The sequence below is a fragment of the Stenella coeruleoalba genome (genome assembly GCF_951394435.1).
Source record: "Stenella coeruleoalba genome assembly, chromosome: 15".
NCBI lineage: Eukaryota > Metazoa > Chordata > Mammalia > Artiodactyla > Delphinidae > Stenella > Stenella coeruleoalba.
The window spans coordinates 57,786,324-57,807,905 of NC_137161.1; the positions used below are offsets into that span (position 1 = coordinate 57,786,324).

The 21,582-nt window shown below is 50.5% G+C and overlaps 1 protein-coding gene across 2 annotated transcripts in view; it reads right to left on the minus strand.

Annotated features, from left to right (window-relative positions):
- The window catches only part of EMP2 (epithelial membrane protein 2), a 39,942-nt gene extending 24,931 nt beyond the window's left edge, over positions 1 to 15,011 (minus strand). Inside the window, exon 1 of one of the 2 annotated variants that reach the window (XM_079944330.1) lies at positions 14,690 to 15,011. The gene's annotated coding sequence lies outside the window, so the exon portion shown is untranslated. Of the gene's footprint in view, positions 1 to 252; positions 270 to 14,689 lie in introns of those variants that run through there. The other variant, XM_079944332.1, reaches the window with a different exon arrangement.
- Between the last annotated feature and the right edge of the window lie 6,571 nt (positions 15,012 to 21,582).

A 21,582-nucleotide genomic window follows, 5' to 3' on the forward strand; every position in this document is an offset into this window, starting at 1 on the left:
ATGAGAGAGACCAGCTAAGCCCAGCCCATATTGCCCACCTACAGAATGAACTAAATGTTTTCTCTTTTAAGCCATTACAGCCTCGGAGATACTGCAGGTTCAGTTCCAGACCACCGCAGTAAAGCGAATATCACAATAAGGTGAGTCATGTGACTTTTTTGGCTTCCCAGTGCATATAAAAGTTACGTTTACACTACACTGTAGTCTATGAAGTGTGCAATAGCGTTATGTCTAAATAAACAATGTACACACCTTAATTTTTAAATACTTTACTATAAAAATTGCTAACCATCATCTGAGCCTTCAGCGAATTGTAGTAGTAACATCAAAGACCACAGATCACATAACAAATAATAATGAAAAAGTTTGAAATGTTGTGAGAATTACCAAAATGTGACAGACATAAAGTGAGCAAATGCTGTCAGAAAAATGGTGCCAGTAGCCCTGCTCGAAGCAGAGTGGCCACAAACCTTTAATTTATAAAAAACGCAGTATCTGCAAAGTGCAGTCAAGAGAAGGGGCAATAAAACGAAATGTGCCTGTGCATTTCAGGATGGTTTGTTACACAGCAAGAGCCAACTGACACAGGGGAAACTCTGCGTTGTTAGATTCAGAGTTCCTCAAAGACAGAAACCATGTCTTACTCATCCCCAGTGCCCAAGGTTACTCAGCAAACACTTGGTGAATGCCTGCTAGTTTGCACGGCTTTGGCGGAAGAGCTACCAACCGCCATTCCGCCAATGACTGCTGTCTGACCCCATCAATTAAAGAGCTCCCTGATGGCTGCTGTCATCCAAGGAGCTCCCTATAATTACGCCACCCACTAAACCCACACCCCAGGCCCAGAGAAGGCTGGGACCTGCAGGCACTCAACATGTCATTCAGATTAGGTGGCTGAGGTGAGGCAGGTGTCAGACTCGGGGTGTTTGCCGTCCTCACAGCCATTTGGTTAGGAATGCTCTTCCCTTCACAGAGCATCTCGTATTAGTGACTTTCAAGTAACCCTCAGGAGATCAGAGGCACTCACTTTAGCAGCCTTTTCATCTTTCCTAAACTGTCATTTCTGTGGGTGAACTTTGCCAGCAAGTTAGGGACTGGGAATCACTGCCTACAACTCAGCCAGACCCAAGGGGCCCCAGGACCAGGAACCCAGGCCTCCACCTCCAGGTAAGTTAACCCATGAAGGGGACAAAGGCGAGAAGACCAGCAGGAAGTAATACATGCAAAACACAGAAGAGCACAGACAGAGCCAGACTGGACCGCAGTCTAGCAGCCTAACAGCTCAGTGCCTCAGTTTCCTCATCTGTACAATGGGGATGACAATGGTATGCCCACCTCCTAGGACCATTGGGAGATAACAGAGTGACAGTGCTTAGAACAGCATCTGGCACAAAGCAAGTGCTTTGTACATGCACCGATCATGACCAGCATCACGGTCAAGGCGTTTCTTAGAACTGCCACGTCCAGACCTTTCCCCTCCCCACAGAGTTCTCTCCTTGTCCACTGCCACTTTCAGGTGGCAGTCATCAAGCGGAAATAAATCACCCAGCTGTCTCCAGAGGGGAAGAAGTGCAAACAGACAACAGGCAGCTCAAGGCATGTGGACAGTTAGGGGATATTTCAGGCACCGTCCTCACTGTACTTGCGTCAATGTTCCCCCAGTCAGCCATTCCTGCACCACCTGCAGAATCTCAGGTATATCCACGTACCACCTGTGTTACTAGTAGCCTACTCACTTTTTAAACTTACATTTTTATAAAAAGAAACCTTATATCACAACCGAAATGGAAAGTTAGCAGTTGCCTGCCATAAATAGAGGGTGCTGGGAAGAAAGAAATACAAGGAAAACAGAACAATGTTATTCAATTCGAGCTAGAAACTGCTGCTGCTCAAGACTCTGAGTCCAAGGCCAGCTTCCTTTCCCTTTGCTGAAGCAGGATGTCACGTGTGTTTGGGAAGTTTTATTAAAGACATGTTAGCACAAAACTGAGATTTTCTCCTTGGAGGGTTGGGAGGGAATTTAAAAGAGAATGATTTAAAAGGGATTCTATCTTATTTAATGCTGTGTATCTAGTCCACCTGAAGTATCTGTGGTCATTAATTTTCTGTGTCAACTTGGCTGGGTCACAGAGTTTCTGTGAGGGTGTCTTTGGATGAGATGATGATTTAAATCAGTGGGCTTTGAGTAAAGCAGATTGCCCTCCATAATGTGGGTGGGCCTCATCTGATCAGGTGAAGGTCCAAACAGAACAAAACACTGACATCCCCCTCACCCCCGAGCAGCCTTCGGACTTGAATTGCAACATCAGCTCTTCCCTGGGTCCCCAGCCTACCAGCCTACCCTGCTGATTTTGGACTTGCTAGCCTTCATAACTGCGTGAGCCAATTCCTTAAAATAAACCCCTCTCTCTCTCTCTATAAACACACACACACACACACACATATACACACACATCCTATTGGTTCTATTTCTGGGAGAACCCTGCTTAAACACAGCGTCTCTCTATTGGGGTACCCAGCCCATACAGACTCACTAACCTGAGAGCTGGCAGGTCATGTCCTTTAACTAGGGGTTTGGGGGCAATAACAGGAAGGGATGCCCTCTATTAAACACCCAAGATCAGGCAGATGCTGAGCCAGCTAGGGAGCCATCCCCATGAACTTGAAATGACACTCTAACATTTCCCCACCAGCATGGCCCAGGGGACTGTGAGGTTGCCCTGCTGGAAAGAAAGGCAGGCCCCCAAACCTCTTGCCCTTCCGACTGGGGAACCTCTGATGACATGTGTCTGCAGCTATGACACAGTCCAGCCGTGGAATTGGGAAACAGACCCCACACAATGAGAACTGCAGACTCATGCAGTCTTAGCTGAAAGGCACTGTGTGATCATGCAGAACCACCCCTGCCCCAGCCTCTGCCTGGATTATTTTTATAGCAACCAGTTTCCATTTGTATGGGCCCCAGGAATGGAGACCTCACCACTTCCTGACACGGCACCTGATAATCGGGCCCTAAACATTAGAAGAAGGTTTTCCAAACTTCAGTCACTGGCTTACCTCCTTCCTGAGTACCACCGTGAGATTTCACTTCATCTCTGTCATTAAATAAACCCACTCTCTAACAGAAATACATGTATTTCAGGAAGAAATATTTTGCTCCTGGGAATGGAGAATCAGCATGACCTGCCACAGAGACTGATCGTGAAAATTAATAGCCACCCCCTGCAAAAAAGTTCACAAGTTCTGGTTCAATGCTGTTGTCCACCAAAGGGCTGAGCGAAGACCTGCTCTGTCTGGTTAAAGAAGGAAAAGTAAGGTCGAAGAGACGTCTTCTTGATGGAATCCCTGGCGGCCAGTGGTTAGGACTCAGTGCTTTCACTGCCATGGACCTGGGTTCGATCCCTGGTCAGGGAACTAAGATCCCACAAGCCATGTGGCGTGCCCCCGCCCCACCCCCCAAAAAAGGAACAAAAACAACAGAGTGTGACAGCCATAAAATGGAATATTACTCAGCAATGAAAAGGAACAAAAGGAACAACACACTACATGTACAACACCATGGATGACTCACAAAACCTTATGCTGAGTGAAAGACGCCAGACTCAAAGAGTGCATACTGCCTGTGACATTGCGACTTATAAAAAATATAGCTTTAAAAAAAAAGAAAAAGGAAAACTAGAGTCGAAGAGGTATCTTCCCCTTGATGGAATCACAAGAGCTGAGAGAACATTGAAAAGGGAACCACTTTGTCATTGAGTGATTTAATGTCATTTAATGTCGTATCCAGCAGCACCTAAAATCACTCTAGCATCGTGCAGAAAACAGCCTTACGGAGGCTCTGCCTTCCGCGGATTCCAATTCTCTCTCAGGTGGTCCCCATGTGCCCTTCAGTCCTTCCCACCATCCCCCAGCCTACTCAGGTGGGCCCAACCTGTCCCAGACCTAGGAGCCTCGCTTAGCCCCAGGGGCCCTGGCCCCCAGCAACCTGCTCTAGATCTACAGGAATTTCACCAGTGGAAGTTTCTTAGGAGCCAGAAACTAGGACAGGACTGGACAGTGAATTAAAACCTGGGGAAGCAGAGAAACTGGAGGCCTCATCCACTGCTGCTGGGAGTGTAAAACGGCGCATCCACTTTGTGAAACAGTCTGGCCGGTCCTCAAACGATTAAACATAGAGTTATCGTAGGAGTCAGCAATTCCACTCCTGGGTAAATACCCAAGAGAAATGAAAACACTAGCACAGAGAACTATACTCACGATCTTGTAATAACCTACAATGGAAAAGAATCTAAAAAATAATATATATATGTACATATATATATATATATATATATATATACACACACACAATAACTGAATCACTTTGCTATACACCTGAAACTAACACAACATTGTAAATCAACTATATTTCAATAAAAAATTTTTAGAAAGGAAACGAAAACACATGAGCAACAGAAACGTACAGGAATGTTTACAGCAGCGTTATTCACAATAGCCAAAGGGTGGAAACCACCCAAATGTCCATCAACTCATGAATGGATAAACCAAACAGGTTATATCCACACAACAGAGTATTATTAGGCCATAAAAAGAAATGAAGTACTGATAGACTCCACAACACGGATGAACCTTGAAGACATTATGCGAAGTCGAAGAAACCAGACCCAAAAGATCACACAGAGTACGATTCCATTTACACAAAATGTCCAGAATAGCAAATCAAGAGGGACAGAAGGCAGATCTGTGGTTAATTAGGGCTCAGGGGGATGGGAAAATAGGAGGGTGATCTCTAAAGGGTACGGGGGTGTTCTTCTGGCCGTGGTGAAATGTTCCAAAATTGACCGTGGGGATGGTTGCACATATCTGTGGATATACTAATATACACTGAACTGTACTTTTAAAAACTCATTAAGAAAGAGATTTTAAGAAGTACAATGAGAGAGCTCTGAGTCCACTGGAGGCTGGTATTTCAACACCCCCAACCCCCTGGGTCTGACACAAGGACACCTAAGAGCCCTCTGTGGCCCCTGAGGTGGGACGGAGGGTAGAAACCATGGGTCAGGACCCCAGGCCTCGAGTTGGTCTGAGCGAGAAGTCCCACCCCACCCACCATGGCGCCCAAAGGTGACCATCCCACACCTACAACTGACCACCCACCCCCTAGCTGAGACTGATCCAGCCCCTCACTTTCCAGGACACCCCAAGAGTTGGGGAGCATGTGACCCCATTTCCCAGCCGTCCCGAGCATACAGTAGGTGCCACTCGAGGACATGAGCACATGGACCACTCACTCAGTCCTGACCCTCACAGAGCGCCCCAAAGAGCCAGCGGGATGAGTCAGGACCCCAAGCTGTGCCCTTCCTTCCCCAAGGTCGGGGGGAAGAAGACTGAGCTTGCTTTCCCCCCCCACACCCAGGGCACCAGGATGTTTGCACGAGCTGTTCCCTGTCTAGAAAGTTCTTAGATCTGGGGGTGAATGGCTCCTTCCCTTCATCCAGCCTCAACTCCAAAGCCCCCTCCTCAGAGAAGCCTTCCCAGACCATCCAAGATAAGTGACCCTGTTTTATTTTCCTTAAACCACTGCACATCACCTGCTGTTTCCTTCTTGATCTCTAGTCCCTTCTTTTGTTCTGTCTCATCCCTCTTGACTGCAGGCAGGGGCTTACGTCTGTTTTGTCCCTGCTGTGACAGTGCCTGGCACACGGTGGCTCGAGGGATGGTGACCTGTCAGGTGCTCTCCTCCCGACTCAGGCCTCACCCGGAAGGCCCAGAGCAGCGAGGAGGTGATGACCGGGAGAGTGTCCAGTGAGGGGCCCTCACTGGTGATGAAGGCTCGGCACCCTCCTGTCCCTCGGGATTCTCACGGCCTCCGGCTCATCTCTGAGGGCAGGAGCGTGAATATTCTGAGGTCCCTCATCCCCTGCCTGCAAACTGCAGAAAAAGCACCTGGGACAACACAGGTGAGGTTGGGGGGGGCTCAGGCCAGGCTCCGGGGCACACCTGGGGCCGTGAGCCCAGGGAATGGGGAGCATAACTTCCCAGGCATCTCCAGACTTCTCGAAATTCCTGGGGAGAAGGGGAAGCTGCGAGTCCTTAGCAGCCAATACTCACCGCAGCTGGGGGCGGGCACATCATCCAGTAAAGGGGACCTGGATGGGTCACCAATGGTGTCAACACTACCACCATCATTCTGCCCTGTGTCCCACCTGTACTATTCATGACCCACACTGTCTTTAAAACACGAGTCTCGGACTTTCCTGGTGGCGCAGTGGTTAAGAATCTGCCTGCCAATGCGGGGGACATGGGTTCGATCCCTGGTCTGGGAAGATCCCATGCGTGGAGCAGCTGAGCCCATGTGCCACAACTACTGAAGCCCGTGCGCCCTAGAGCCTGCGTGCTGCAACTACTGAAGCCCGAATGCCTAGAGCCCGTGCTCCGCAACAAGAGAAGCCACCGCAATGAGAAGCCCGCGCACCGCAACGAAGAGTAGCCCCCGCTCGCTGCAACTAGAGAAAGCTCACACGCAGCAACGGAGACCCAACCCAGCCAAAAAAAACCAAACCAACCACGAGACTCACTTGATTAATTTTTCAATGTGTATTATACCATAAATGGAAAATCGGTGTCACTTGCCAAGAGACTGACATTTTACTAATACACTTTAAAAAAAACATGAGCGTATTACAGTTTGTAACCTTGCCTGTATGCTACAGAAATCATCTCCAAATGCCTGTGGGCGTGCAGACCACACTCTGGGCGGGAGGATGATTAAGTCTCTTCTGGGCTCCGGCCTAGAAGAATGTGACCCCGTGTCACGCTCATATAAAGGGACGCTGACCGTGCCACTTGGGCCTGATGCCCTCCAGGCAGGACCAACTACAGGAGGGGGAGGGAGCTGCTGCCCAAGCCCCTCCCCCACCCCTCCCCCACCCCACCCCTGCAACCTACAGCTGGCTCCTCACCCAAGGTGTGAGGGCCCCCCTTCTGCCAGCCCTCCCTGGGGTGGGCTAAAAAGCAGGAAGCCGGGAGGACACCCTCTCTCAGCTATTCATGCAACAGATATATTGAGCACCTACGGCACCCTTAGCTCTGGGCTGGATGCTGGTGTTACCCCAGGGAACTCAACAGATCCGGTCCCTCAAACAAAGACCATCAGAAGTAATGGAAGTGATTACCGATTAGACAGAGGGTTCCTGTCCAAAGCAGAGTTCCCAGAACACCCTTCTCCACTCCACACACATGTGAAATACAGGAATCAAGATGGTTTTGCCCAGGGGAGGGGTGGGCATGAGTTCTGTTCTCTGTGACCAGGCTGTTAAGGGCAAAAGACCCTCATGTGGTCCAGCACCCTTAGGACTGAGAAAGCTGACTTTGGAGGAAGAACACCGGCCTCCAAGACACCCACTGGCACATCTGCAGCAAAGGTACTTTCTTGGCCCAAAGGGGCAGGATTGTTTCAAGAGGACGCATATATCTGTATTGAAGAAGAGGGATGTTGATGGGATATATCCATCCAATAGAGCAGGGTCTGTGGGGTCCATGAGACTTGGGTTCAATCCTAACCCCCAATTTTTAAGACCCCATTTCTTCATCTATAGGGCAGGGGTAGTCATTACCTCATATGGTTGTTGTTCATTTTAAATGAGATGGAGGATGTAATGCACATGGCCCAAGCTGCTCTGCACCTATAAATGCTATACTAAGAGCAATGGTAAATTATTGCTATTAAGACTGGCAAAATGTAAGTCATTTTCTCCTATTCTCAAACACCAACCTAAAGCACAGTTCCCGGGCTTCCCTGGTGGCGCAGTGGTTGGGAGTCTGCCTGCCGATGCAGGCGACACGGGTTCGTGCCCCGGTCCGGGAAAATCCCACATGCCGCGGAGCGGCTGGGCCCGTGAGCCATGGCCGCTGAGCCTGCGCGTCCGGAGCCTGTGCTCCGCAGCGGGAGAGGCCACAACAGTGAGAGGCCCGCGTACCGCAAAAAAAAACAAAAAAATTAAAGCACAGTTCCTGACCCAGGTCTTTATGTGTTTCTCTGAATTTTCTTCAAAGGCCCAGACTCCCATTCTCAATGGTCTCCTTGATACCTTTCCAGAGATCTCATAATGGCCCTATTAACACACCTTAAATGTACCACGTTGCCCCCTCCCCAAACCACCCCTTGTCTGTTAACAGCACCCAGACAGGAAACCCATCACGCCCGTGAGGGGTCCACAAAGGGATGTTTCAAGAGGCATGTTCCATGGGGGCTGGATGGTACACGTCCCGGTTACCTTGCCCCTGAATTACTGCACTGCTGCCACCTAGTCTGTCTACCATGTCCTCCCACTCCTAAAGTTCCCCGCCCCAAAACCTACAAAACTCGCACTGCTTACTGAATTCAGGGAAGACTATTTCATTATTATTGAACTTCATGTACACACGTAACCCGTGAATATATTCTCTCTGTTACAAACAAGACTGGAGTCCCGTGGCCCATTCCTTCCTCTCCCCTCTCCCCACGGCAGCCACACTGATCGATTCTGATGTATCCTTCCAGCCACTTTTCTTGCACACATGTAATAGGTACGAGGCCACAGGAATGCAGCGACATTTATAAATAGCCTATTTCTTCATATGTTGTTTCGCTACTTGCGCTTTCTTTTTTAGTTCAATAGTGTCTTATAGGTTTTTCTATATTGGTACACAGAGACGAACCTCGAGGTTTTTTTCTCTGTGATCCAAATTTTTTAAAAAATTTTTATTGAAAATACAGTTGACATACGATATGTTAGTTTCAGGTGTGCTACCTAGTGATTTGACCTTTGCACACATTTCGAAATCATCTCCCCAAGTCTAGTGGTTCAATATATTACATCCCATGGCTTAATCACTGGAGGTTTGTACCTCTGAATCCCCTTCACCTATTTTGCCCCTCCCACCCACCCTGCACCTTGTTCTTTCTAACTTCTGTAACATGACTGATGGATTAGTTGCTTCTAGGTTATTTCCACTTTTTTCCTTTTTCTCTCTCTTTTTCATCCCAACATTGCTGTGTGAACATCATCATGCCTGCCTCCCTAGCCAGGTTCATTGGGATGTGGAGGGAAGCCCCCTTCCCCTTCGCCCTCCCAGCTCTGCCCCCCAGCCCTGCGCTCCCTTCCCGCACCTTGCACTGCAGGCTAACTGGACGCTCAAGGCTTCTCAAGCAGGGCTCCCGCCTGCAACCTCGGCCTTTTCTTTCCCTCCCTTCTGCAAACCCGGAAACATCACTGCCCAGGGAAATTCTAGGGACTCTTCCGAGTCCATCTCCAGTCCTACAGCCTTAAGGAAACTCTTGAACACCACGACATGGGCTTCCCTGAAACCCCATCTCGTGACCCCGGTCCTGGCGCCTACATCCTTGGACCCACCATCCTCTTCGCTGGACTGTAACCTGCTTTGAATAGAGGGAAATCCCCCTTTGCCTACACAGCTCACTGCCCAGTCACTTAATAGCAGCCCTCAAGATGAGAGTGGGCAAGCCAGCCCCTCCCTCGGCTTTCCTTTGGTTCAAGCAAACCACAAATATCTCAAGCCACTTCCATGTATAATACATCAATACACCGACTCCTCCGAATCCTGGAACAACCGTCCAAGGTCATCCAGGCAGCACGATGACCCTCATCAAAGATGGGGAGGACTCCCTTGGAAACTGAGTGGCGGGTTTGGTCTGAAGCTGAACCTCGGGGCCTCTTTGCAGAAGACGAGCTTGGGTGGGGAGCTTACAGACATTTCAGGTTTAGTCATGTTGTCAAAAGGATGAACATCTCAGCCTCAGTTATGCGAACTCCCAAAAGGCAGTCAGTTACTCCTGCACTAAGGTTTGTGCCAAATCCAAGGATCACCTGTGCTTATTAATTATACCCTCCCATTACTTAAAAAAATTTTTAAAGTTTAAAATATCAACTTAAGTTTCACCCTACACAGTAGTGAAACTATGGGTCTGTGTGCTGTTTGTGTTTTTTTCCCAACTACCAACTGAGAAAAAGACATAATTATTCTTTTTCGTTTCATGTTCAGCTGTGAACTTTTTAAAACGATCTTGGTTACCACCAGTGATAACACGCTTTGGGAAACGTTCATTAGAATAAGATGAATGAGACTTTGGGTCATATTTATTCTCTGCAAAATTTTTAAACTAATTTCATTTTAAGGAAAGCGAGCCCTCCAGAGAAGTTTGTGATCAGAAGCGCCAGAAAGAGAAACCTTCAAAGCGACTTCTCTATCAGGCAAACTTACTTGCTCTTAGGCTACAAGCAATTTTCACTGAGGGACTTAACTTGTCCATCTCTGCATCCTGCAGGGTGATAGATGTTTCATATCCACATTTCTCAGAACAATCTTGACGCCAAATATCACACCGGCGACCGCTCCCTCAGCTCTAGACCCAGGAGTGCTAGGAAGCTTCTAGAAGCTGATGTCATCCAACCTGTCTGAGGAGGGCAGGAAGCTGGGCAATCTCTTCACCCTCTGTTCCCTTTTGGATCAACAGAAACCCAGCCTCCCCAGGAAAGTGAGAGCCCTGGAAATTCAACTATTCAGGTCAACAACTCCTTGTTAAACCCTTGAGATACCACGTGAACAAACCACGTGTCTTCGGATGGGAAGACGGTCCTCCTCCAGCCTCCGTCTTCCTACTCACCCCCGCCCCCAGGATGGACGACATCGTCAGAGCCCGACAGCTGTGGCCGGGAGCGACCCAATGCCAGTGGGAAGTGACCCACTGCCTGAGCATGGCTCCCGGCCCACCTTTCCCCGATCAGCATACCAGACAGACGACACATGCCATAAGGGTCCCTGACCCTGGGGACCTGGCCTGGAAACCCACTGACCACTCCCAGCCATCAAGCTCCTCAGCAGTGAGTCCCCAGACCCAGATCTCGTCCAGGTACTGCCGCCAACTTGCTGAGTGACCTCGGGTGAGTCACTCCACCTCTCTGAGCATCCTTAGCTGGCAAACTGGGACTTTCTAAGGCCCTTTTGTCCCTGAAAATCTTAGTCCATGGCTGCCCTGAATGCAGAGTGCTCTCACCCCTCCCACCCTCTGCCCAAGGCTTGGCTGCCTGGAAGAGCCCCAGTGGCTGGAGCAGAGCAGAGCTAGTGCTGCCACGGGTGTTGGGTTACCAGGCCGGCACTCTCCCTGGGTAGCGGCTCTGTCTCGGATATTTTTAGACTCCCCCCTCGGCCTGTCCCTAACAAGAGCCAGATACATCTGACAATTCGCCCCATGGGTCAGTCCTGCCAAAACTGCACTTTTGGGTCACTCCTGCAGGGAGCAGACTCCATCGCTCCTGGGGTGAGAAAGGGAGCCTCCTCTTCCCACCACCCCTATTCCTACCCCCATCCTTCCCTGGACAAGATGAAGCCAACATCCAAGCGTCAGGCTCCAGTTCTGTCTAAGGTGCCAGCTGCCCTCGCTCCCTGTTCCAGCTGCTGCTGCCAATTGCCTAAGCCCAGTAAGACGTCCCCGGAGCCCATCCTCCTGCACTGGAGTCCTGTCGCCGACCTTTAACTGCTTCTTCTGGAAGGACTCTGCTCCGCAGTCCCAATGCCTGGGACCGCACCCCACCTTTGGGGGATGGCTGCCACCACCCCGTAGCTGGGGAGCCCACCCCCATCCCGCCTTAGGCCCCGAAGCCCATGTCAGAGGCCTCACTTGTCCACAGAGCTGGGCAGCGGCCGCATGTTGCAACACACACACACACACACAACTATGTGCACCTCCCCAGGACAGCGGCTGCACTCCTGCCCTCCAGACGAATCCCGCCAAGCAGCCAGCAATCTACCGCCACCCCATCTGGCCTGGAAAGGCATTCATGTATTTTTGTCTCGACAGACTTCCCTTCCTGGTCATGTCTGGCAGAGTTTACTATGACACAGAGGCGGCCTCAGCTGTGCCCCCTTCAACCAGGAAGGCCGCAGAGGGCAGGAGAGTCAGCACGCGCCTGGGGTGAGAAATTGGCCTGTTGAGCCTCCTGTGAATCACCTGTTGCTGGAAAATGGCGAGTCCGTGCGCACACACGCGTGGTTTCAGCTCCTGCCCTGCAGATATCATGCGCACGGCAGAGAAAGGAAATCTAGGTGAAACACTCACCTCCATTCCAGAAACAAAGGGCCTTAGACACTACTTGTGTGTGCAGGGGAGTGGCGGGGAGGGCTGGATGGTTGTGCCCTGTATTTACAGTTAGTGGCCGCAGACCCCTCAGCCCCTCAAGAGCTGTGCCCTAAACTGGGGCCGGGAAGCCAGAAGAGGGCTCGGGCCCTCCCCTCTGGGTGGGGCAGTGCAGTGTCAGCCCCACCCGGCTGGCCCTGCCCTCACCGCCCCCCCCACCGTGGGACACCTCTGCGGCTTCCAACACGAACACCTGTCCCCAGATTTTGGGTGAATCTCAGTTTCCCCACTGGAGGGACAGAGGCGGCTACAGGCTATGCGGCCCACGCCCGGCCTCCCCTCCCCAATTCCCGGCGGGGCTGGAGGCAGCTGATCCAAAAACCGTCAGTGGGAAAACAGGTTCCGCACCCTCCTGCCACCCCCACGCCCCTCCCTCTGCTGTGGCCTTGGTATCTGCCAAGGGCCCCGTGGGTGTCTGGGCCCTGATTTCCCCAGGAGGGTCTCCCCCTGACTCTTCAAAACCCACCAGGGCATCTCCGGGTGGAAAAATGGGGAGGGCTTGTGGGGAAGCGCATGGAGGTTCAAAGCCTGGCTCTTGGCACGTCACTCGCTCAGGGACCTTGAGAAACTGACTTAAGGTCTCTGACCTGGCTTTCCCCACCTGCAGCCCAGGAGTGGGGATGGGCCGACGCAGGGGGAGGCTTCCAGGAACGCTGGAGGGCACGGGGCAGCGCGCTCCTCAGAGGCTGATGGAGCGTCATCATGGGCCTGGGAAGAGAAAGGCCAGCTGAGCTTCCCTGTGAATCACCTGTTGCTGGAAAATGGAGAGTCCGTGCGCACACACTTGTGGTTTCAGTTCCTGCCCTGAAGATATCATGCGCACGGCAGAGAAAGGAAATCTAGGTGAAACACTCACTTCCATTCCAGAAACAAAGGGCCTTAGACACTACTTGTGTGTGCAGGGGAGTGGCGGGGAGGGCTGGATGGTTGTGCCCTGTATTTACAGTTAGTGGCCACAGACCCCTGTGGCAGCTCCATCAGCTGTAGCGGCTCCATCAGAGGCTCCATCCGCTTCTGTCCCCTTCCTTGTCCCTTCCAGCCTCCTGGGGAAACCTGGCTCGTGTCCCTTCCTCACCCGCCGTCCACTTCCTTACTGAGGCCAAATTCTGGGGAGAGGTGGCCAGCAACCGTGAGCGGATTCTGGAATTTCTAACTGAATCAAACTGAAGCACAGGTGGCTGCACACTCTCTGTTTAATTGTGGTAAAATATACATCACAGAATATTGAGCACTTTAACCACTTTTAAGTGTAGAATCCAGTGGCATTAAATACACTTACAGTGTCGTGGAACCATCACCACTCCCTATACCCCAAATGTTTTCATCCCCCCAGCTCTGTACCCACTAGCAATAACTCCCCATCCCTCTCTGCCAGCCCCAGGTACCTCTGCTCCACTTTCTGACGCTCTGAATTTGCCTATTCTAAGTGCTTCCTGTCAGTGAAATCATACAATATTGGGGCTACCAGCTGCTTAAGACCCTCTCCAAGCCCATTACCTTACTCCTCACTCTGCCTGTCACTTTTTAGACTGGCCTCTGCATTTTAGACACAACTAAGTTAAAAGATCACCCCACCTCACCCCACATACACATCTTTGCAGCTCGGGAGGGGGCACTGCCCCTTTTCCCAAACCTGAAACTGGGCTGTCATTCTTGTTCCAAAGTAAGAGGTGGGTCCTGTAGTCCGGAGGGAGGGCTTTGCTCTCTGTAGTCTCCCTCAGGCACAGGTGCCCCCAACTAACCCCCATTTATGAGGTTCCCATGTCAGTCCCAAATTAGGGCCTCCCTGAGGTATATTTAGGACCCTGGATTTGGGGAGAGTGTGTAGTCCTCCTGTATACGAGCTCTAGGCTCCCCCTTCTCCGGACCCATGGGTGGGGCCCTCGTAGCCCCCCAAGCTCAACCGGAGTGGAGAGGGGACAGGCGTCATCCAAGCAGTGCCTCCAGCTCATCCGCTCGTCCAACCTAAGGCAGTTGCTCCCTGCCGCTGGGGGGCGCAACGGAGCCGCCGCCGGGGCCGAGAGGGGACCCAATGACCCAGCCAGGGCGCAGCGGGTCCGGCGCGCTCCGTGAGGCGGGGGACCGTGCGCCAAGGCGCCGGGGGACTTCACACGACGAGAGGGGGGCTACCCGGGACTCCGAGAACCCTGGGAGTGGAGTTGGCGGGGGCGAGGGGAGTCGCCCTGACTCCTCCCCAAACTTTTCCCGCCCGCCTCGACGCAAAAGGCGAAGGAAGCAGTCCGGGGGTGGGGAGGTGGAATTCGGGGTCCCGAGCGAGCTCGGCGCAGGCGGGAAGTCCGCGCCCTCGCAATCTGGCAGAGGAACAGTGGATTTTCGGCAGGGAGGGGCCTCGGCCCCTCCCTGTCCGCCACCAATTGCAGGGACCTCTCTCGGTCCGGTAAGTGCAGTGGCTGGCGACCCCGCTGCCCCGTCGCTCGCAGCCCGGAGCCCCCCGCTACCTGCGCGCGGCTCCCGGGCGAGACCCCGACTCACCGGACTCTGGCGGCTGGACAGACAGTCGGGCTGGGGCGCGAGGCGAGGCCGCCGGACTGTTTTGAAGCTCTGGGCTGGGACTGCGCGCCCTCCCTCCTCCCTCTCCGTGGCGCCGAGCCGCCTCCCCACGTCCCCCCTCCTTCCCCGACCCCGCCTCCCGGGTCGTGATGTCAGGAGCCCGGAGAGCAGAGTGGGAGGGACCGCGGGAAGCGGGTGGGGGACACTGGAGAGAAAGGCCGGAGCCTGGGGAGCGCCCCCAGCCCCAGCCCGCCTCCCTGCGCTACTTGGGCCAAGTTTAGGGCAGAGCTGGTAGCGCAGTTCTGGGGAAAGAGGGAGAAATCCGAGCTTCCTCGCAGCTGGAAGGCATTCCGCGCTGCGCTCGCCCTTACGGGTTTCCAGCTGCCCCTCCTCTCCTGCCCTTCTTCTCCCCCGTTCTTCTCTTCCCTTCCGGTAAGGGTTAAGGACGAGTATTCTGGAATCCGACTCCCTACTTTAGAACCCCTTCCCTGGCACTTTTCTTAACTTAGTGATCTCCTTAATTTTGCCTGCCTCAGTATCCCCTTCTGGAAATGGAAGTCACAATAGGACCTCTTTCCTTGGGTTGTTGTAAGGCCTGAAAGTGTCATACCTGCGCGGTGCCTGGTACATAGTAAGTGCTCAGTTAATCTTAGCTATGGTTATTTTTATTTGCCGACATAGAGTCTCTGGCCTTGGTGGGAGGTGTCAGGGCAACCAGGGACGCAGTCTTAGGACTCCTCCAGGGTCTCACTCACACAAACCATCTTTTGACCCCGCAGTTCTGGAATCTACTGTCCCTGGCAATGACATCAAAAGACAAGGAAATATCTTTCTCTCCAGCCTCAGTTTCCCCATCTGGGAACTGAGAGGGCTGATCTGCCCTGGAGGTTCTTATGGGATGGGGGAAAAGACCAGAGGGGCCTGAGCCCCATCTGTGGGGCTGTGGAGTAGGGAGGGAGGAGTTACTGTATTGAAACACTGAAGCAATTCCAAAACAGGACCACAGCATATTACAGTATATTTTAAGCTTTTAACTGAACACAGTGATGTTATTTGCACACACCCCAAAATATAAGGCAATGGACTTGTGCTACTAACAAAAGAATTAGAAACCCTTTTAAGAAATGCTAACTTATTATGCAGTAGCTGGTCTGGCTGGGACGCCATGCTTAAACTTTCTGATGCGTCTTTTTTCAATCCTGTTGGGGAAGTCTGCAAGGCGAGAGCCTCCTTGGGTCTAAATTAGAAATCCTTAGGCGATTTGAGGCCCCTTCCAAAGGGCCACCCCACACCCCATCTTGAGGTTCCCCAGCTGGCCTAGTGTCTGACCTGCCACATCTCTTTTAATTTTGAAATTCTATGGCTAATCAAGACTTTCATCTCCCAAGCAAGAGATTCTTTGTACGGCTGGAGAGGGGGTAGGAAGGTGTTCATTTGAACTGAGACCCCACATAAAAGGGGAGGAGAGTGGGGTCTGGCTGCTGCAGAGGAGGGCCATGCAGGGCCCACCCACCAGCAGGGACAGTGATGCCTGCCTGTCCCATGGCCACCTGGAGGACAGAGAAAACCCAAAAGTCTCTCCCAGAATGGACAGTCCAGGTAGAGGCTGCAGCAGGTGGATTTCTGCCGTTTGCTGAGCCCTCACTCTGTGCCAGTTACTTTACAAATACTGTCATCAATATAACACGACAGTCCATGAAGGAACTAAGGTTCAGAGAGGCTACCTAAGTAACGCGCCCAAAGGCCCTATTCAAGGGATCCAGTGTGGATTCGAAGTCAGACTGACTGTGGCAAACCCCGCTCTCCTCCTCCCACTATATCCCTATTTACAAAATGCTCACCAGGGTAAAGCCATAATTTCTACCATACCCACTAGCCACCTGAACAAGTATTCACTTAATATTTTTCTTTAAGTCAACTCTATTTATTTAACTCTATTTATTTTTAAAAAGGAAGCCCTATATCATCACGGTAAACAGGAAACCAATTCCAACCACCAAAAATAGAAGACAAACTTACAAATATAAACACTACCCAGAGAAAACAGTGTGAGTACATTCTAACCAGATACTGTTGCTTGAGAGAGTCCACGAACCTGAGGTTTAGGATCTATTAAAAAGGGAGATCAGCAAGAGTAAGATGAGTGTTAGACTCACGCTAGGCACAGAAGGAGACTTTCTCCTTCTAATCAGAACTATTGCAAGATCACTGGAAAAGGGAATTACGTTCCCACTCCATGATTCAAGGCTGGGCAATGCCTCCTCCTCCAAAAATCACCTCCCATTTGCCTTCTGGTGGGGCATGCCCCACACAAGGAAGAACCTGGCCAGACACCAAGATGCCTCTCTAGGACCCAGAGAAAGGAATGATTGATCGCATCTCTCATTTGTTTCCAAACCTTCTCCGGAGCCCCACCTACCTGTGCAATTCACCTGCTCCTTGCACCTCTTAGTTTTCTCTCTTCAAATCTACACCTGTCTCTCCAGGAAGACTGGAGGCAGAAACCTTCCTTATACCCACTGTATCCCCACTCCTGGTGTTTCAGTAATAAGTTTGAATCCTCAACATGGTGTGGGGGAAAAGTAAGAGTGTGTTCAACTGAGTTCTGGGTCCCAGTTCTTCGCCCCGCTATATAGTAGTGTATATCCACACTGCAACTATAATCTCCTGGCTAGGAGAGCATACTCACCCCCTTGGCCTTGAGTTAAACCACGTGACTGGTTTTGGCCAATGAGATATTAGCAGATGTGACACATGCAAAGGCTGGGATTGTGCTTGAGCGGTAGGGCTTGCCCTCTTGTGCTTTTGCCATTTGTATAAGCAGAATAAACCTCCAGTAGTCCATTGTCCCCAGAAAAATGAGACATGGGAGCAGAGCTTCCCTGCATGACCCACGGAACTTCCATATGGGGCTCAGGCTGCTCCAGCCAAGCTGCAGACACATGAATGAGAAATGATGTCTATTCTTGCACGTCATTGAGGCACCACGGTTGTCTGTTTCACAGCTGTAGCTGGTTGGTAAAAGGATCATCTCATATGGGGAGAGAGAACTGTAAGGAAGGCATGGGAGGCCATGGAGAAGACTGGGGCGTTCGTTCAGGGTTGGAAAGAGAAGTTGGTTGAGAACTCAGTGGTCTCCTGTGTGTCCTTTCTGGCTTGAATGTTTTAAGGTTCTGCCAGTTTCTTGTGACCTATTCCTGTTGACTCTTTTCTGTTCTCAGAAAGAATGACTTGGGATGTCCATGCCTGCGGGCAAATCTGATCCCCAACCTCAAGGCAGCCCAGTAGGACTTGGAGTTGTAGCAGAAGAGCTGATGGAGAAGAATATGTGGGCTCTGGTTAAAAAGGATGGAGATCTAAAAGAAAATGTGACCTAAATTCATAGAGTCATGATGGGAATGGATCAAATATGAATGTGATTCAACCAGCGAAAACTGCTTTTGGTTGGTGGGTCAGTTTCACAGATGATAAGGGTTTTACTAACTTCCATTTAATAACCATTTCCTTTGCAAACAAACTGGTAGATAAGATGGCCCCGTGTGATCTGCCACCTGGTGTTCACAGTCTTGTGTACTCTCGTCCCCTTAAGAGTGGGTGGGGCGTAATGACTTTTCATGACTAGAATAAAATGAAAAAACGATGGGATGTCACTTCCATGGTTAGGTTATAAAAACTATGACTTCTGTGTCACCAGCACATTCTGTGGCCCTCTAGGCTTGCATGCTTTCATGAAGTACACTACCATGTTAGAGAGACCCACAAGGCAAAGGACCAAGGGAAATTCTGGCCAACAGCTGTCCAGGTACAGAGACCTTCAGTCCAACAGCCCCCAACGACCAGAATGCTGCCAATAACCATGTGATCTTGGAAGCAGATCCTTCCCCAGTTGATCCTTCCCCAGCTGTGGCCAACACCTTGATGACACTGAAGCAGAGGGCCCAGTTAAGCCCTGCCCAGCTTCCTGACCCACAAAATCTGTGTTAAATGTGTGTTGCTTTAAGCTGCTAAATTTGAGGGGGGTGGGGTTGGGTTCTATTGTAGACTTTGTATCAGTCAGGATAGGCTAGGTTATGGCATGATAACAAATGATCCCACGATCTTTGTGGCTTGCAACACAAGTATTGATATATCTTGCTCACAATATAGGTCCATTATGGGTTGATTTTGACCGTGGGTCCATATCATCTTTACTTCTGGAGGCAGGCTAGTGGAGCAGCCTCTATATGGACCATTGCTGGTCTCAGGGAATTAGGAAGATAAGACGATGAACCACTCACTGGCTATAAAAAGCTTCTGCATGCTCACATTTCATTGGCAAAGCAAGTCATGTAGCCAAGCAGCAAAAAAATCTCCCACTAGCCATGTTATCCTGGCAAGTCACTTCACCTCTCAGGGTCCAACACTATCTTTGCATTTTGCTTACAGTGCTAAGTGCTTCTAGGTGTAGGAATGTAGCAAGCACATGTAAAGGCCTGCAAGCAACATTTTCTCTTGGCTACTCTTCCAGATATGGAGCAGGATCCTCCAAACCAAAGGCCCTGCCACCTGCACTTCTAGACGGGGCTTAGCTGGTTTCTCATCTTGCCGTCAAGAGGCATCTGGGAAAGCCCTTAGCGCCTGCTGTATGGAGAGTCAAGAAATCTGAATTCCCAGAGTGGGATCTGAGAAATATGCTCTCTTGAGACCATTTCCTCCCTGTCGCCCACCTCCACAGATGGGGTCGGGGGCAGGATGGAGACAATGCTTTCCAGCAGAGAAACAAGCCCTCGTGTCCTCCCACTTAATGCTTGGAGCTCTGGGTCTCACCGCTTCCCTTTGTCATAAAATTTCCTGCCCAGTGCAAGAAGAACTCACAACACAAATATTGTCCATTTGACTTATGACTGATCACCAAAGACAACAGCCACAGAATTGCCAAACCTCTGGAGATTCCAGCCATGCCCATGCTGTTTGGGGCTTTCACTTCTCCCCCGCCCCAGCCAGGGAATGAACACAAGTGTACTGCGAGCAGAACCTGAGGGGTGAGTCTGGGTTTTGCCCATTATAGAAATGTTTGGCATTGAGACCCAAAACATCTGGCTGCTTGACTGCAGTTCTCAGTTTGCATCAGGAGTTTTGGCACCATAGGGACAGAGCTTCAGAGCACTCCCAGATTTGAATCTCCCTGAAATACAGTCAGAAAGAGTAACAGGAAGTGGGCAAGTTCGCTCCTACCACCAAAGTCATTACCACCCAAATGTCTGGCGCCCAGGATGGCCCATGGGATGTTCTTGGCAAGTCACAGAAGAAAGTCCCCAGGTGTCTCCCAGCACGCAAGGTGGGTAGAGGCCAGTTCTCTTGGCCCATCTTCTGAAAAGATGGAGTACAATTTGGCATCGAGGAGCAGAAGGAGAAGAAAAAATTCCTGTTGTTAATAGTGCCCCAGGGTATGCTCTTGTTTTCCTGGGATCTTAAGTACAATCATAAATATTATTCCTTCAGTCTATGAGAGCATCCTTTGTACTTTTCTAAATATTTTAAATTTTTCAAAGAAATATCCTTTCCTTCCTTCCTTTCTGCCAAACAATTGCTCAGGGAAATAATAATTTTCCAATCTTTCACTTAGAGTGTACTTACTGTGACTCTTCTGGTTGCAAGGCACTGGGAAAAGAGCAGTGAACGAACGCGTTCAAAAAACCTTTGCTCTCTGGAACATACCAACCACCACTGGTCAGTTCTACTCATTATCCTGCTTGATACTGATACAGGTTTTGTTTTGCTTTGCTTTCTAAGATTCCCGGATATGTTTGTGTATGTGGGTTGTCTCTTAGGCTATAAAACCATGGAAGCAACCCCCTAAGCTGAGTAAACTCTCAGGCCAGGCAACCCCAGCCTCAGGACTCAGGCCAGACTCACACACCCTTAGAATCTTTGGGTATAGGGAAATACGGATGTCTTCTATTTCCAATGAAAGACACACACACACACACACACACACACACACACACACACTACACTCATGGTCTCGCAGTTTAAAATTCAAACAGTGATAGGGTAGGAGGAGACCCAGAAATTCCTGTCTGTTCTGTGCTTCCGGGCAAGAAGGTATTTAAACCATTCTGGGCATTTCTTGAACTTAAAGTCCTTGTACCTGAACAGTCTGGAACTCCCTCCTTATATGGGATTAGAATCCTTTTGGACAGAGCCCATTTCTGTTTGCTCCCCTGCACCACAGCCCCTGAGAGGTGGTAGCCCTGCATAAGGCAGCCTCAGCCTCCAGCGACCAGCACAGAGGAGGTGCTCAGAGGCAGGCCTTCTCTCCCATCATGTTATTTACAATCTGTAATTATATTTGTTAAGTTTTTATGTGTGTGCTTTCTCACTCATTGTCTTCAGTCCCCACTAGAACACAAGGTCCCCAAGAGCTGAGGCCGGCTCTGTCTTGCCGGGGCTTTTTCATCCATGTCTGAGCCATAGCAGGTGATCAGTCAGGGTTTCTGTTAGTCTTTAGGGCGCCTTTATGAAAATTAGAAAAAAATACCCCTTCCGAACTTGTCATTCAGAAAAAAAGCATCCTTTTAGTGCACACAGCTTGGTATAAAGATGGCATCTTCCTGCAAAGGAAAAAAAATGCCCCTTCCTCCAAGCAGACACAACCCCAAGCCAGGCGTATGGCTGGATGTCACCCCTTACCTCTCAGCTAGGAACTCTTGTGCCCAAACTGTGTGACAAGAGGCAGGAGCACAGGAATCAATAAATGTTTGATGAATGAATTAACGAATGAAATTCAAGTCTTTGAGGATATGTGGTGTTTTTAAGACATGTCTGCAGATTCTTCGATACTCAGCCCACTGAGAGCTTGCACTCATCAACGGGTGTCCAGTTGACCAGCAGAA